Source organism: Garra rufa, unplaced genomic scaffold (assembly GCF_049309525.1).
Source record: "Garra rufa unplaced genomic scaffold, GarRuf1.0 hap1_unplaced_002, whole genome shotgun sequence".
Classification (NCBI taxonomy): Eukaryota; Metazoa; Chordata; class Actinopteri; order Cypriniformes; family Cyprinidae; genus Garra; species Garra rufa.
The window spans coordinates 5,901,797-5,915,266 of record NW_027394277.1 but is presented as its reverse complement, the minus strand read 5'-3'; the positions used below and the strand labels follow the sequence as shown (position 1 = coordinate 5,915,266).

The following is a 13,470-nucleotide window of genomic DNA, read 5'->3' as shown; positions in this document are numbered from 1 at the left end:
AAAGGCAAAAGCTTACAGCACCTGGTATTCCCAGGCGGTCTCCCATCCAAGTACTAACCAGGCCCGACGCTGCTTAGCTTCCGAGATCAGACGAGATCGGGCGCTCTCAGCGCGGTATGGCCATAAGCGAGGGCTGCTCCAAAAAGTGGGCTATTTAAAGATCAGCCTCCGTAAAAGCCAGCATATTATATAAATAGTGAAGAAAAGGCAAAAGCTTACAGCACCTGGTATTCCCAGGCGGTCTCCCATAAAAGTGTAACAATCGGCCTTATCAGCCGAGTTACAAGACTAAAATGGGGTCAGATTTAACTGTGAGAGATGACTAGTGGTTAAAAGAATGAGACATAAAAGAAAATTGGTTTAAATAGATTTGGTGTATTTACAAGGTTCACATAAAAGACTTTAAAACAACACGATAAAACTAGGTAAACTCTGTTAAAAGAATACAGTTCATTTGTCCATACCCTAAAAACAGGTAAACTCTGTTAAAAGAATACAGTTAATTTGTCCATACCCTAAAAACAGTCCAAGAACCCCAGTGTGTTGATAAGTCCAATGTGAGTGTCCACCAGTGTATATACAATCCACAGAAAGTGTAATCCAAAGTTTGCAGGTGGTGAATGGAAAGGTGAGCTCTAAAATTAGCAACTCCTCAATCCAACAGTTTGGTGACTGTCCTTTGTTTGTCATGCTGCTCTCTTATACAGTTGTACTTCCTGCTTCCTGTCATGTGTCTAGTCACATGACAGGCCAACCATCCATTTATTAAAGACACATACACTTAAAATGTTAAGAGTAATAAAATGGCCTAAAAAACATGTAAAACACTTAAAACTCTATAATACATGTAAATGATTGTAATAAATAGAGCGGTAAAACACGTCTTTCTAAAAGCCAGCATATTATATAAATAGTGAAGAAAAGGCAAAAGCTTACAGCACCTGGTATTCCCAGGCGGTCTCCCATCCAAGTACTAACCAGGCCCGACGCTGCTTAGCTTCCGAGATCAGACGAGATCGGGCGCTCTCAGCGCGGTATGGCCATAAGCGAGGGCTGCTCCAAAAAGTGGGCTATTTAAAGATCAGCCTCCGTAAAAGCCAGCATATTATATAAATAGTGAAGAAAAGGCAAAAGCTTACAGCACCTGGTATTCCCAGGCGGTCTCCCATCTAAGTACTAACCAGGCCCGACGCTGCTTTGCTTCCGAGATCAGACGAGATCGGGCGCACTCAGCGCAGTATGGCCGTAAGCGAAGACTGCTCCAAAAAGTGGGTTATTTATAGATCAGCCTCCGTAAAAGCCATCATATTATATAAATAGTGAAGAAAAGGCAAAAGCTTACAGCACCTGGTATTCCCAGGCGGTCTCCCATCCAGAGTTACAACATTAAAATGGGGTCAGAATTAACTGTGAGAGATGACTAGTGGTTAAAAGAATGAGACATAAAAGAAGATTGGTTTAAATAGATTTGGTTTTTATACAAGGTTCACATAAAAGACTTTAAAACAACACGATAAAACTAGGTAAATGCTGTTAAAAGAATACAGTTCATTTGTCCATACCCTAAAAACAGTCCAAGAATCCCAGTGTGTTGATAAGTCCAATGTGAGTGTCCACCATTGTATATACAATCCACAGAAAGTGTAATCCAAAGTTTGCAGGTGGTGAATGGAAAGGTGAGCTCTAAAATTAGCAAACTCCTTAATCCAACAGTTTGGTGACTGTCCTTTGTTTGTCATGCTGCTCTCTTATACAGTTGTACTTCCTGCTTCCTGTCATGTGTCTAGTCACATGGCAGGCCAACCATCCATTTATTTAAGACACACACACACTTAAAATGTTAAGAGCAATAAAATGGCCTAAAAAAAACATGTAAAACACTTAACACTCTATAATACATTTAAATGATTGTAATAAATAGAGCGGTAAAACACGTCTTTCTAAAAGCCAGCATATTATATAAATAGTGAAGAAAAGGCAAAAGCTTACAGCACCTGGTATTCCCAGGCGGTCTCCCATCCAAGTACTAACCAGGCCCGACGCTGCTTTGCTTCCGAGATCAGACGAGATAGGGCGGTCTCAGCGCAGTATGGCCGTAAGCGAGGGCTGCTCCAAAAAGTGGGCTATTTAAAGATCAGCCTCCGTAAAAGCCAGCATATTATATAAATAGTGAAGAAAAGGCAAAAGCTTACAGCACCTGGTATTCCCAGGCGGTCTCCCATCTAAGTACTAACCAGGCCCGACGCTGCTTTGCTTCCGAGATCAGACGAGATCGGGCGCTCTCAGCGCAGTATGGCCGTAAGCGAGTACTGCTCCAAAAAGTGGGCTATTTATAGATCAGCCTCCGTAAAAGCCATCATATTATATAAATAGTGAAGAAAAGGCAAAAGCTTACAGCACCTGGTATTCCCAGGCGGTCTCCCATCCAGAGTTACAAGATTAAAATGGGGTCAGATTTAACTGTGAGAGATGACTAGTGGTTAAAAGAATGAGACATAAAAGAAGATTGGTTTAAATAGATTTGGTTTATATACAAGGTTCACATAAAAAGACTTTAAAACAACACGATAAAACTAGGTAAATGCTGTTAAAAGAATACAGTTCATTTGTCCATACCCTAAAAACAGTCCAAGAATCCCAGTGTGTTGATAAGTCCAATGTGAGTGTCCACCATTGTATATACAATCCACAGAAAGTGTAATCCAAAGTTTGCAGGTGGTGAATGGAAAGGTGAGCTCTAAAATTAGCAAACTCCTTAATCCAACAGTTTGGTGACTGTCCTTTGTATGTCATGCTGCTCTCTTATACAGTTGTACTTCCTGCTTCCTGTCATGTGTCTAGTCACATGGCAGGCCAACCATCCATTTATTTAAGACACACACACACTTAAAATGTTAAGAGCAATAAAATGGCCTAAAAAAACATGTAAAACACTTAACACTCTATAATACATTTAAATGATTGTAATAAATAGAGCGGTAAAACACGTCTTTCTAAAAGCCAGCATATTATATAAATAGTGAAGAAAAGGCAAAAGCTTACAGCACCTGGTATTCCCAGGCGGTCTCCCATCCAAGTACTAACCAGGCCCGACGCTGCTTTGCTTCCGAGATCAGACGAGATCGGGCGGTCTCAGCGCAGTATGGCCGTAAGCGAGGGTTGCTCCAAAAAGTGGGCTATTTAAAGATCAGCCTCCGTAAAAGCCAGCATATTATATAAATAGTGAAGAAAAGGCAAAAGCTTACAGCACCTGGTATTCCCAGGCGGTCTCCCATCTAAGTACTAACCAGGCCCGACGCTGCTTTGCTTCCGAGATCAGACGAGATCGGGCGCTCTCAGCGCAGTATGGCCGTAAGCGAGTACTGCTCCAAAAAGTGGGCTATTTATAGATCAGCCTCCGTAAAAGCCATCATATTATATAAATAGTGAAGAAAAGGCAAAAGCTTACAGCACCTGGTATTCCCAGGCGGTCTCCCATCCAGAGTTACAAGATTAAAATGGGGTCAGATTTAACTGTGAGAGATGACTAGTGGTTAAAAGAATGAGACATAAAAGAAGATTGGTTTAAATAGATTTGGTTTATATACAAGGTTCACATAAAAAGACTTTAAAACAACACGATAAAACTAGGTAAATGCTGTTAAAAGAATACAGTTCATTTGTCCATACCCTAAAAACAGTCCAAGAATCCCAGTGTGTTGATAAGTCCAATGTGAGTGTCCACCATTGTATATACAATCCACAGAAAGTGTAATCCAAAGTTTGCAGGTGGTGAATGGAAAGGTGAGCTCTAAAATTAGCAAACTCCTTAATCCAACAGTTTGGTGACTGTCCTTTGTATGTCATGCTGCTCTCTTATACAGTTGTACTTCCTGCTTCCTGTCATGTGTCTAGTCACATGGCAGGCCAACCATCCATTTATTTAAGACACACACACACTTAAAATGTTAAGAGCAATAAAATGGCCTAAAAAAACATGTAAAACACTTAACACTCTATAATACATTTAAATGATTGTAATAAATAGAGCGGTAAAACACGTCTTTCTAAAAGCCAGCATATTATATAAATAGTGAAGAAAAGGCAAAAGCTTACAGCACCTGGTATTCCCAGGCGGTCTCCCATCCAGAGTTACAAGATTAAAATGGGGTCAGATTTAACTGTGAGAGATGACTAGTGGTTAAAAGAATGAGACATAAAAGAAGATTGGTTTAAATAGATTTGGTTTATATACAAGGTTCACATAAAAGACTTTAAAACAACACGATAAAACTAGGTAAATGCTGTTAAAAGAATACAGTTCATTTGTCCATACCCTAAAAACAGTCCAAGAATCCCAGTGTGTTGATAAGTCCAATGTGAGTGTCCACCATTGTATATACAATCCACAGAAAGTGTAATCCAAAGTTTGCAGGTGGTGAATGGAAAGGTGAGCTCTAAAATTAGCAACTCCTTAATCCAACAGTTTGGTGACTTTTTTTGTCATGCTGCTCTCTTATACAGTTGTACTTCCTGCTTCCTGTCATGTGTCTAGTCACATGGCAGGCCAACCATCCATTTATTAAAGACACACACACACACACACTTAAAATGTTAAGAGTAATAAAATGGCCTAAAAAACATGTAAAACACTTAACACTCTATAATACATTTAAATGATTGTAATAAATAGAGCGGTAAAACACGTCTTTCTAAAAGCCAGCATATTATATAAATAGTGAAGAAAAGGCAAAAGCTTACAGCACCTGGTATTCCCAGGCGGTCTCCCATCCAAGTACTAACAAGGCCCGACGCTGCTTTGCTTCCGAGATCAGACGAGATCGGGCGCACTCAGCGCAGTATGGCCGTAAGCGAGGACTGCTCCAAAAAGTGGGTTATTTATAGATCAGCCTCCGTAAAAGCCATCATATTATATAAATAGTGAAGAAAAGGCAAAAGCTTACAGCACCTGGTATTCCCAGGCGGTCTCCCATCCAGAGTTACAACATTAAAATGGGGTCAGAATTAACTGTGAGAGATGACTAGTGGTTAAAAGAATGAGACATAAAAGAAGATTGGTTTAAATAGATTTGGTTTTTATACAAGGTTCACATAAAAGACTTTAAAACAACACGATAAAACTAGGTAAATGCTGTTAAAAGAATACAGTTCATTTGTCCATACCCTAAAAACAGTCCAAGAATCCCAGTGTGTTGATAAGTCCAATGTGAGTGTCCACCATTGTATATACAATCCACAGAAAGTGTAATCCAAAGTTTGCAGGTGGTGAATGGAAAGGTGAGCTCTAAAATTAGCAAACTCCTTAATCCAACAGTTTGGTGACTGTCCTTTGTTTGTCATGCTGCTCTCTTATACAGTTGTACTTCCTGCTTCCTGTCATGTGTCTAGTCACATGGCAGGCCAACCATCCATTTATTTAAGACACACACTTAAAATGTTAAGAGCAATAAAATGGCCTAAAAAAACATGTAAAACACTTAACACTCTATAATACATTTAAATGATTGTAATAAATAGAGCGGTAAAACACGTCTTTCTAAAAGCCAGCATATTATATAAATAGTGAAGAAAAGGCAAAAGCTTACAGCACCTGGTATTCCCAGGCGGTCTCCCTTCCAGAGTTACAAGATTAAAATGGGGTCAGATTTAACTGTGAGAGATGACTAGTGGTTAAAAGAATGAGACATAAAAGAAGATTGGTTTAAATAGATTTGGTTTATATACAAGGTTCACATAAAAGACTTTAAAACAACACGATAAAACTAGGTAAATGCTGTTAAAAGAATACAGTTCATTTGTCCATACCCTAAAAACAGTCCAAGAATCCCAGTGTGTTGATAAGTCCAATGTGAGTGTCCACCATTGTATATACAATCCACAGAAAGTGTAATCCAAAGTTTGCAGGTGGTGAATGGAAAGGTGAGCTCTAAAATTAGCAACTCCTTAATCCAACAGTTTGGTGACTTTTTTTGTCATGCTGCTCTCTTATACAGTTGTACTTCCTGCTTCCTGTCATGTGTCTAGTCACATGGCAGGCCAACCATCCATTTATTAAAGACACACACACACTTAAAATGTTAAGAGTAATAAAATGGCCTAAAAAACATGTAAAACACTTAACACTCTATAATACATTTAAATGATTGTAATAAATAGAGCGGTAAAACACGTCTTTCTAAAAGCCAGCATATTATATAAATAGTGAAGAAAAGGCAAAAGCTTACAGCACCTGGTATTCCCAGGCGGTCTCCCATCCAAGTACTAACCAGGCCCGACGCTGCTTTGCTTCCGAGATCAGACGAGATCGGGCGGTCTCAGCGCAGTATGGCCGTAAGCGAGGGCTGCTCCAAAAAGTGGGCTATTTAAAGATCAGCCTCCGTAAAAGCCAGCATATTATATAAATAGTGAAGAAAAGGCAAAAGCTTACAGCACCTGGTATTCCCAGGCGGTCTCCCATCTAAGTACTAACCAGGCCCGACGCTGCTTTGCTTCCGAGATCAGACGAGATCGGGTGCTCTCAGCGCAGTATGGCCGTAAGCGAGTACTGCTCCAAAAAGTGGGCTATTTATAGATCAGCCTCCGTAAAAGCCATCATATTATATAAATAGTGAAGAAAAGGCAAAAGCTTACAGCACCTGGTATTCCCAGGGGGTCTCCCATCCAAGTACTAACCAGGCCCGACGCTGCTTTGCTTCCGAGATCAGACGAGATCGGGCGCACTCAGCGCAGTATGGCCGTAAGCGAGGACTGCTCCAAAAAGTGGGTTATTTATAGATCAGCCTCCGTAAAAGCCATCATATTATATAAATAGTGAAGAAAAGGCAAAAGTTTACAGCACCTGGTATTCCCAGGCGGTCTCCCATCCAGAGTTACAACATTAAAATGGGGTCAGAATTAACTGTGAGAGATGACTAGTGGTTAAAAGAATGAGACATAAAAGAAGATTGGTTTAAATAGATTTGGTTTTTATACAAGGTTCACATAAAAGACTTTAAAACAACACGATAAAACTAGGTAAATGCTGTTAAAAGAATACAGTTCATTTGTCCATACCCTAAAAACAGTAAAAGAATCCCAGTGTGTTGATAAGTCCAATGTGAGTGTCCACCATTGTATATACAATCCACAGAAAGTGTAATCCAAAGTTTGCAGGTGGTGAATGGAAAGGTGAGCTCTAAAATTAGCAAACTCCTTAATCCAACAGTTTGGTGACTGTCCTTTGTTTGTCATGCTGCTCTCTTATACAGTTGTACTTCCTACTTCCTGTCATGTGTCTAGTCACATGGCAGGCCAACCATCCATTTATTTAAGACACACACACACTTAAAATGTTAAGAGCAATAAAATGGCCTAAAAAAACATGTAAAACACTTAACACTCTATAATACATTTAAATGATTGTAATAAATAGAGCGGTAAAACACGTCTTTCTAAAAGCCAGCATATTATATAAATAGTGAAGAAAAGGCAAAAGCTTACAGCACCTGGTATTCCCAGGCGGTCTCCCATCCAAGTACTAACCAGGCCCGACGCTGCTTTGCTTCCGAGATCAGACGAGATCGGGCGGTCTCAGCGCAGTATGGCCTTAAGCAGGGGGCTGCTCCAAAAAGTGGGCTATTTAAAGATCAGCCTCCGTAAAAGCCAGCATATTATATAAATAGTGAAGAAAAGGCAAAAGCTTACAGCACCTGGTATTCCCAGGCGGTCTCCCATCTAAGTACTAACCAGGCCCGACGCTGCTTTGCTTCCGAGATCAGACGAGATCGGGCGCTCTCAGCGCAGTATGGCCGTAAGCGAGTACTGCTCCAAAAAGTGGGCTATTTATAGATCAGCCTCCGTAAAAGCCATCATATTATATAAATAGTGAAGAAAAGGCAAAAGCTTACAGCACCTGGTATTCCCAGGCGGTCTCCCATCCAGAGTTACAAGATTAAAATGGGGTCAGATTTAACTGTGAGAGATGACTAGTGGTTAAAAGAATGAGACATAAAAGAAGATTGGTTTAAATAGATTTGGTTTATATACAAGGTTCACATAAAAAGACTTTAAAACAACACGATAAAACTAGGTAAATGCTGTTAAAAGAATACAGTTCATTTGTCCATACCCTAAAAACAGTCCAAGAATCCCAGTGTGTTGATAAGTCCAATGTGAGTGTCCACCATTGTATATACAATCCACAGAAAGTGTAATCCAAAGTTTGCAGGTGGTGAATGGAAAGGTGAGCTCTAAAATTAGCAAACTCCTTAATCCAACAGTTTGGTGACTGTCCTTTGTTTGTCATGCTGCTCTCTTATACAGTTGTACTTCCTGCTTCCTGTCATGTGTCTAGTCACATGGCAGGCCAACCATCCATTTATTTAAGACACACACACACTTAAAATGTTAAGAGCAATAAAATGGCCTAAAAAAACATGTAAAACACTTAACACTCTATAATACATTTAAATGATTGTAATAAATAGAGCGGTAAAACACGTCTTTCTAAAAGCCAGCATATTATATAAATAGTGAAGAAAAGGCAAAAGCTTACAGCACCTGGTATTCCCAGGCGGTCTCCCATCCAAGTACTAACCAGGCCCGACGCTGCTTTGCTTCCGAGATCAGACGAGATCGGGCGGTCTCAGCGCAGTATGGCCGTAAGCGAGGGCTGCTCCAAAAAGTGGCCTATTTAAAGATCAGCCTCTGTAAAAGCCAGCATATTATATAAATAGTGAAGAAAAGGCAAAAGCTTACAGCACCTGGTATTCCCAGGCGGTCTCCCATCTAAGTACTAACCAGGCCCGACGCTGCTTTGCTTCCGAGATCAGACGAGATAGGGCGGTCTCAGCGCAGTATGGCCGTAAGCGAGGGCTGCTCCAAAAAGTGGGCTATTTAAAGATCAGCCTCCGTAAAAGCCAGCATATTATATAAATAGTGAAGAAAAGGCAAAAGCTTACAGCACCTGGTATTCCCAGGCGGTCTCCCATCTAAGTACTAACCAGGCCCGACGCTGCTTTGCTTCCGAGATCAGACCAGATCGGGCGCTCTCAGCGCAGTATGGCCGTAAGCGAGTACTGCTCCAAAAAGTGGGCTATTTATAGATCAGCCTCCGTAAAAGCCATCATATTATATAAATAGTGAAGAAAAGGCAAAAGCTTACAGCACCTGGTATTCCCAGGCGGTCTCCCATCCAAGTACTAACCAGGCCCGACGCTGCTTTGCTTCCGAGATCAGACGAGATCGGGCGCACTCAGCGCAGTATGGCCGTAAGCGAGGACTGCTCCAAAAAGTGGGTTATTTATAGATCAGCCTCCGTAAAAGCCATCATATTATATAAATAGTGAAGAAAAGGCAAAAGCTTACAGCACCTGGTATTCCCAGGCGGTCTCCCATCCAGAGTTACAACATTAAAATGGGGTCAGAATTAACTGTGAGAGATGACTAGTGGTTAAAAGAATGAGACATAAAAGAAGATTGGTTTAAATAGATTTGGTTTTTATACAAGGTTCACATAAAAGACTTTAAAACAACACGATAAAACTAGGTAAATGCTGTTAAAAGAATACAGTTCATTTGTCCATACCCTAAAAACAGTCCAAGAATCCCAGTGTGTTGATAAGTCCAATGTGAGTGTCCACCATTGTATATACAATCCACAGAAAGTGTAATCCAAAGTTTGCAGGTGGTGAATGGAAAGGTGAGCTCTAAAATTAGCAAACTCCTTAATCCAACAGTTTGGTGACTGTCCTTTGTTTGTCATGCTGCTCTCTTATACAGTTGTACTTCCTGCTTCCTGTCATGTGTCTAGTCACATGGCAGGCCAACCATCCATTTATTTAAGACACACACACACACTTAAAATGTTAAGAGCAATAAAATGGCCTAAAAAAACATGTAAAACACTTAACACTCTATAATACATTTAAATGATTGTAATAAATAGAGCGGTAAAACACGTCTTTCTAAAAGCCAGCATATTATATAAATAGTGAAGAAAAGGCAAAAGCTTACAGCACCTGGTATTCCCAGGCGGTCTCCCATCCAAGTACTAACCAGGCCCGACGCTGCTTTGCTTCCGAGATCAGACGAGATCGGGCGGTCTCAGCGCAGTATGGCCGTAAGCGAGGGCTGCTCCAAAAAGTGGGCTATTTAAAGATCAGCCTCCGTAAAAGCCAGCATATTATATAAATAGTGAAGAAAAGGCAAAAGCTTACAGCACCTGGTATTCCCAGGCGGTCTCCCATCTAAGTACTAACCAGGCCCGACGCTGCTTTGCTTCCGAGATCAGACGAGATCGGGCGCTCTCAGCGCAGTATGGCCGTAAGCGAGTACTGCTCCAAAAAGTGGGCTATTTATAGATCAGCCTCCGTAAAAGCCATCATATTATATAAATAGTGAAGAAAAGGCAAAAGCTTACAGCACCTGGTATTCCCAGGCGGTCTCCCATCCAGAGTTACAAGATTAAAATGGGGTCAGATTTAACTGTGAGAGATGACTAGTGGTTAAAAGAATGAGACATAAAAGAAGATTGGTTTAAATAGATTTGGTTTATATACAAGGTTCACATAAAAGACTTTAAAACAACACGATAAAACTAGGTAAACTCTGTTAAAAGAATACAGTTCATTTGTCCATACCCTAAAAACAGGTAAACTCTGTTAAAAGAATACAGTTCATTTGTCCATACCCTAAAAACAGTCCAAGAACCCCAGTGTGTTGATAAGTCCAATGTGAGTGTCCACCAGTGTATATACAATCCACAGAAAGTGTAATCCAAAGTTTGCAGGTGGTGAATGGAAAGGTGAGCTCTAAAATTAGCAACTCCTCAATCCAACAGTTTGGTGACTGTCCTTTGTTTGTCATGCTGCTCTCTTATACAGTTGTACTTCCTGCTTCCTGTCATGTGTCTAGTCACATGACAGGCCAACCATCCATTTATTAAAGACACATACACTTAAAATGTTAAGAGTAATAAAATGGCCTAAAAAACATGTAAAACACTTAAAACTCTATAATACATTTAAATGATTGTAATAAATAGAGCGGTAAAACACGTCTTTCTAAAAGCCAGCATATTATATAAATAGTGAAGAAAAGGCAAAAGCTTACAGCACCTGGTATTCCCAGGCGGTCTCCCATCCAAGTACTAACCAGGCCCGACGCTGCTTAGCTTCCGAGATCAGACGAGATCGTGCGCTCTCAGCGCGGTATGGCCATAAGCGAGGGCTGCTCCAAAAAGTGGGCTATTTAAAGATCAGCCTCCGTAAAAGCCAGCATATTATATAAATAGTGAAGAAAAGGCAAAAGCTTACAGCACCTGGTATTCCCAGGCGGTCTCCCATCCAAGTACTAACCAGGCCCGACGCTGCTTAGCTTCCGAGATCAGACGAGATCGGGCGCTCTCAGCGCGGTATGGCCATAAGCGAGGGCTGCTCCAAAAAGTGGGCTATTTAAAGATCAGCCTCCGTAAAAGCCAGCATATTATATAAATAGTGAAGAAAAGGCAAAAGCTTACAGCACCTGGTATTCCCAGGCGGTCTCCCATAAAAGTGTAACAATCGGCCTTATCAGCCGAGTTACAAGACTAAAATGGGGTCAGATTTAACTGTGAGAGATGACTAGTGGTTAAAAGAATGAGACATAAAAGAAAATTGGTTTAAATAGATTTGGTGTATTTACAAGGTTCACATAAAAGACTTTAAAACAACACGATAAAACTAGGTAAACTCTGTTAAAAGAATACAGTTCATTTGTCCATACCCTAAAAACAGGTAAACTCTGTTAAAAGAATACAGTTCATTTGTCCATACCCTAAAAACAGTCCAAGAACCCCAGTGTGTTGATAAGTCCAATGTGAGTGTCCACCAGTGTATATACAATCCACAGAAAGTGTAATCCAAAGTTTGCAGGTGGTGAATGGAAAGGTGAGCTCTAAAATTAGCAACTCCTCAATCCAACAGTTTGGTGACTGTCCTTTGTTTGTCATGCTGCTCTCTTATACAGTTGTACTTCCTGCTTCCTGTCATGTGTCTAGTCACATGACAGGCCAACCATCCATTTATTAAAGACACATACACTTAAAATGTTAAGAGTAATAAAATGGCCTAAAAAACATGTAAAACACTTAAAACTCTATAATACATGTAAATGATTGTAATAAATAGAGCGGTAAAACACGTCTTTCTAAAAGCCAGCATATTATATAAATAGTGAAGAAAAGGCAAAAGCTTACAGCACCTGGTATTCCCAGGCGGTCTCCCATCCAAGTACTAACCAGGCCCGACGCTGCTTAGCTTCCGAGATCAGACGAGATCGGGCGCTCTCAGCGCGGTATGGCCATAAGCAAGGGCTGCTCCAAAAAGTGGGCTATTTAAAGATCAGCCTCCGTAAAAGCCAGCATATTATATAAATAGTGAAGAAAAGGCAAAAGCTTACAGCACCTGGTATTCCCAGGCGGTCTCCCATCCAAGTACTAACCAGGCCCGACGCTGCTTAGCTTCCGAGATCAGACGAGATCGAGCGCTCTCAGCGCGGTATGGCCATAAGCGAGGGCTGCTCCAAAAAGTGGGCTATTTAAAGATCAGCCTCCGTAAAAGCCAGCATATTATATAAATAGTGAAGAAAAGGCAAAAGCTTACAGCACCTGGTATTCCCAGGCGGTCTCCCATAAAAGTGTAACAATCGGCCTTATCAGCCGAGTTACAAGACTAAAATGGGGTCAGATTTAACTGTGAGAGATGACTAGTGGTTAAAAGAATGAGACATAAAAGAAAATTGGTTTAAATAGATTTGGTGTATTTACAAGGTTCACATAAAAGACTTTAAAACAACACGATAAAACTAGGTAAACTCTGTTAAAAGAATACAGTTCATTTGTCCATACCCTAAAAACAGGTAAACTCTGTTAAAAGAATACAGTTAATTTGTCCATACCCTAAAAACAGTCCAAGAACCCCAGTGTGTTGATAAGTCCAATGTGAGTGTCCACCAGTGTATATACAATCCACAGAAAGTGTAATCCAAAGTTTGCAGGTGGTGAATGGAAAGGTGAGCTCTAAAATTAGCAACTCCTCAATCCAACAGTTTGGTGACTGTCCTTTGTTTGTCATGCTGCTCTCTTATACAGTTGTACTTCCTGCTTCCTGTCATGTGTCTAGTCACATGACAGGCCAACCATCCATTTATTAAAGACACATACACTTAAAATGTTAAGAGTAATAAAATGGCCTAAAAAACATGTAAAACACTTAAAACTCTATAATACATGTAAATGATTGTAATAAATAGAGCGGTAAAACACGTCTTTCTAAAAGCCAGCATATTATATAAATAGTGAAGAAAAGGCAAAAGCTTACAGCACCTGGTATTCCCAGGCGGTCTCCCATCCAAGTACTAACCAGGCCCGACGCTGCTTAGCTTCCGAGATCAGACGAGATCGGGCGCTCTCAGCGCGGTTTGGCCATAAGCGAGGGCTGCTCCAAAAAGTGG

At 40.6% G+C, this 13,470-nt stretch overlaps 24 non-coding genes across 24 annotated transcripts; all 24 read right to left on the bottom strand.

Annotated features, from left to right (window-relative positions):
• Nucleotides 1-9: 9 nt before the first annotated feature.
• Nucleotides 10-128, bottom strand: LOC141307283 (5S ribosomal RNA). The gene has a single exon (XR_012346238.1). It is a non-coding gene; the product is annotated as a 5S ribosomal RNA (ribosomal RNA).
• Nucleotides 129-929: 801 nt separating this feature from the next.
• LOC141307271 (5S ribosomal RNA) lies at nucleotides 930-1,048 on the bottom strand. The gene has a single exon (XR_012346226.1). It is a non-coding gene; the product is annotated as a 5S ribosomal RNA (ribosomal RNA).
• Nucleotides 1,049-1,132: 84 nt separating this feature from the next.
• Nucleotides 1,133-1,251, bottom strand: LOC141307183 (5S ribosomal RNA). The gene has a single exon (XR_012346138.1). It is a non-coding gene; the product is annotated as a 5S ribosomal RNA (ribosomal RNA).
• A 731-nt stretch (nucleotides 1,252-1,982) lies between these two features.
• On the bottom strand, nucleotides 1,983-2,101 carry LOC141307697 (5S ribosomal RNA). The gene has a single exon (XR_012346647.1). It is a non-coding gene; the product is annotated as a 5S ribosomal RNA (ribosomal RNA).
• Nucleotides 2,102-2,185: 84 nt separating this feature from the next.
• LOC141306857 (5S ribosomal RNA) lies at nucleotides 2,186-2,304 on the bottom strand. Its single transcript, XR_012345813.1, has one exon. It is a non-coding gene; the product is annotated as a 5S ribosomal RNA (ribosomal RNA).
• A 731-nt stretch (nucleotides 2,305-3,035) lies between these two features.
• Nucleotides 3,036-3,154, bottom strand: LOC141307256 (5S ribosomal RNA). The gene has a single exon (XR_012346210.1). It is a non-coding gene; the product is annotated as a 5S ribosomal RNA (ribosomal RNA).
• Nucleotides 3,155-3,238: 84 nt separating this feature from the next.
• Nucleotides 3,239-3,357, bottom strand: LOC141306856 (5S ribosomal RNA). The gene has a single exon (XR_012345812.1). It is a non-coding gene; the product is annotated as a 5S ribosomal RNA (ribosomal RNA).
• Nucleotides 3,358-4,733: 1,376 nt separating this feature from the next.
• Nucleotides 4,734-4,852, bottom strand: LOC141307617 (5S ribosomal RNA). The gene has a single exon (XR_012346569.1). It is a non-coding gene; the product is annotated as a 5S ribosomal RNA (ribosomal RNA).
• Nucleotides 4,853-6,217: 1,365 nt separating this feature from the next.
• On the bottom strand, nucleotides 6,218-6,336 carry LOC141307255 (5S ribosomal RNA). Its single transcript, XR_012346209.1, has one exon. It is a non-coding gene; the product is annotated as a 5S ribosomal RNA (ribosomal RNA).
• Nucleotides 6,337-6,420: 84 nt separating this feature from the next.
• LOC141306572 (5S ribosomal RNA) lies at nucleotides 6,421-6,539 on the bottom strand. The gene has a single exon (XR_012345531.1). It is a non-coding gene; the product is annotated as a 5S ribosomal RNA (ribosomal RNA).
• Nucleotides 6,540-6,623: 84 nt separating this feature from the next.
• On the bottom strand, nucleotides 6,624-6,742 carry LOC141306813 (5S ribosomal RNA). The gene has a single exon (XR_012345769.1). It is a non-coding gene; the product is annotated as a 5S ribosomal RNA (ribosomal RNA).
• A 730-nt stretch (nucleotides 6,743-7,472) lies between these two features.
• Nucleotides 7,473-7,591, bottom strand: LOC141307672 (5S ribosomal RNA). Its single transcript, XR_012346623.1, has one exon. It is a non-coding gene; the product is annotated as a 5S ribosomal RNA (ribosomal RNA).
• Nucleotides 7,592-7,676: 85 nt separating this feature from the next.
• On the bottom strand, nucleotides 7,677-7,795 carry LOC141306855 (5S ribosomal RNA). The gene has a single exon (XR_012345811.1). It is a non-coding gene; the product is annotated as a 5S ribosomal RNA (ribosomal RNA).
• A 731-nt stretch (nucleotides 7,796-8,526) lies between these two features.
• On the bottom strand, nucleotides 8,527-8,645 carry LOC141307254 (5S ribosomal RNA). The gene has a single exon (XR_012346208.1). It is a non-coding gene; the product is annotated as a 5S ribosomal RNA (ribosomal RNA).
• Nucleotides 8,646-8,729: 84 nt separating this feature from the next.
• LOC141307716 (5S ribosomal RNA) lies at nucleotides 8,730-8,848 on the bottom strand. The gene has a single exon (XR_012346667.1). It is a non-coding gene; the product is annotated as a 5S ribosomal RNA (ribosomal RNA).
• An 84-nt stretch (nucleotides 8,849-8,932) lies between these two features.
• LOC141307582 (5S ribosomal RNA) lies at nucleotides 8,933-9,051 on the bottom strand. The gene has a single exon (XR_012346535.1). It is a non-coding gene; the product is annotated as a 5S ribosomal RNA (ribosomal RNA).
• An 84-nt stretch (nucleotides 9,052-9,135) lies between these two features.
• On the bottom strand, nucleotides 9,136-9,254 carry LOC141306788 (5S ribosomal RNA). The gene has a single exon (XR_012345745.1). It is a non-coding gene; the product is annotated as a 5S ribosomal RNA (ribosomal RNA).
• A 732-nt stretch (nucleotides 9,255-9,986) lies between these two features.
• LOC141307253 (5S ribosomal RNA) lies at nucleotides 9,987-10,105 on the bottom strand. The gene has a single exon (XR_012346207.1). It is a non-coding gene; the product is annotated as a 5S ribosomal RNA (ribosomal RNA).
• Nucleotides 10,106-10,189: 84 nt separating this feature from the next.
• On the bottom strand, nucleotides 10,190-10,308 carry LOC141306852 (5S ribosomal RNA). The gene has a single exon (XR_012345809.1). It is a non-coding gene; the product is annotated as a 5S ribosomal RNA (ribosomal RNA).
• Nucleotides 10,309-11,084: 776 nt separating this feature from the next.
• On the bottom strand, nucleotides 11,085-11,203 carry LOC141306772 (5S ribosomal RNA). The gene has a single exon (XR_012345730.1). It is a non-coding gene; the product is annotated as a 5S ribosomal RNA (ribosomal RNA).
• Nucleotides 11,204-11,287: 84 nt separating this feature from the next.
• On the bottom strand, nucleotides 11,288-11,406 carry LOC141307259 (5S ribosomal RNA). Its single transcript, XR_012346214.1, has one exon. It is a non-coding gene; the product is annotated as a 5S ribosomal RNA (ribosomal RNA).
• An 801-nt stretch (nucleotides 11,407-12,207) lies between these two features.
• On the bottom strand, nucleotides 12,208-12,326 carry LOC141307247 (5S ribosomal RNA). Its single transcript, XR_012346202.1, has one exon. It is a non-coding gene; the product is annotated as a 5S ribosomal RNA (ribosomal RNA).
• Nucleotides 12,327-12,410: 84 nt separating this feature from the next.
• Nucleotides 12,411-12,529, bottom strand: LOC141305601 (5S ribosomal RNA). Its single transcript, XR_012344566.1, has one exon. It is a non-coding gene; the product is annotated as a 5S ribosomal RNA (ribosomal RNA).
• An 801-nt stretch (nucleotides 12,530-13,330) lies between these two features.
• Nucleotides 13,331-13,449, bottom strand: LOC141306561 (5S ribosomal RNA). Its single transcript, XR_012345520.1, has one exon. It is a non-coding gene; the product is annotated as a 5S ribosomal RNA (ribosomal RNA).
• Between the last annotated feature and the right edge of the window lie 21 nt (nucleotides 13,450-13,470).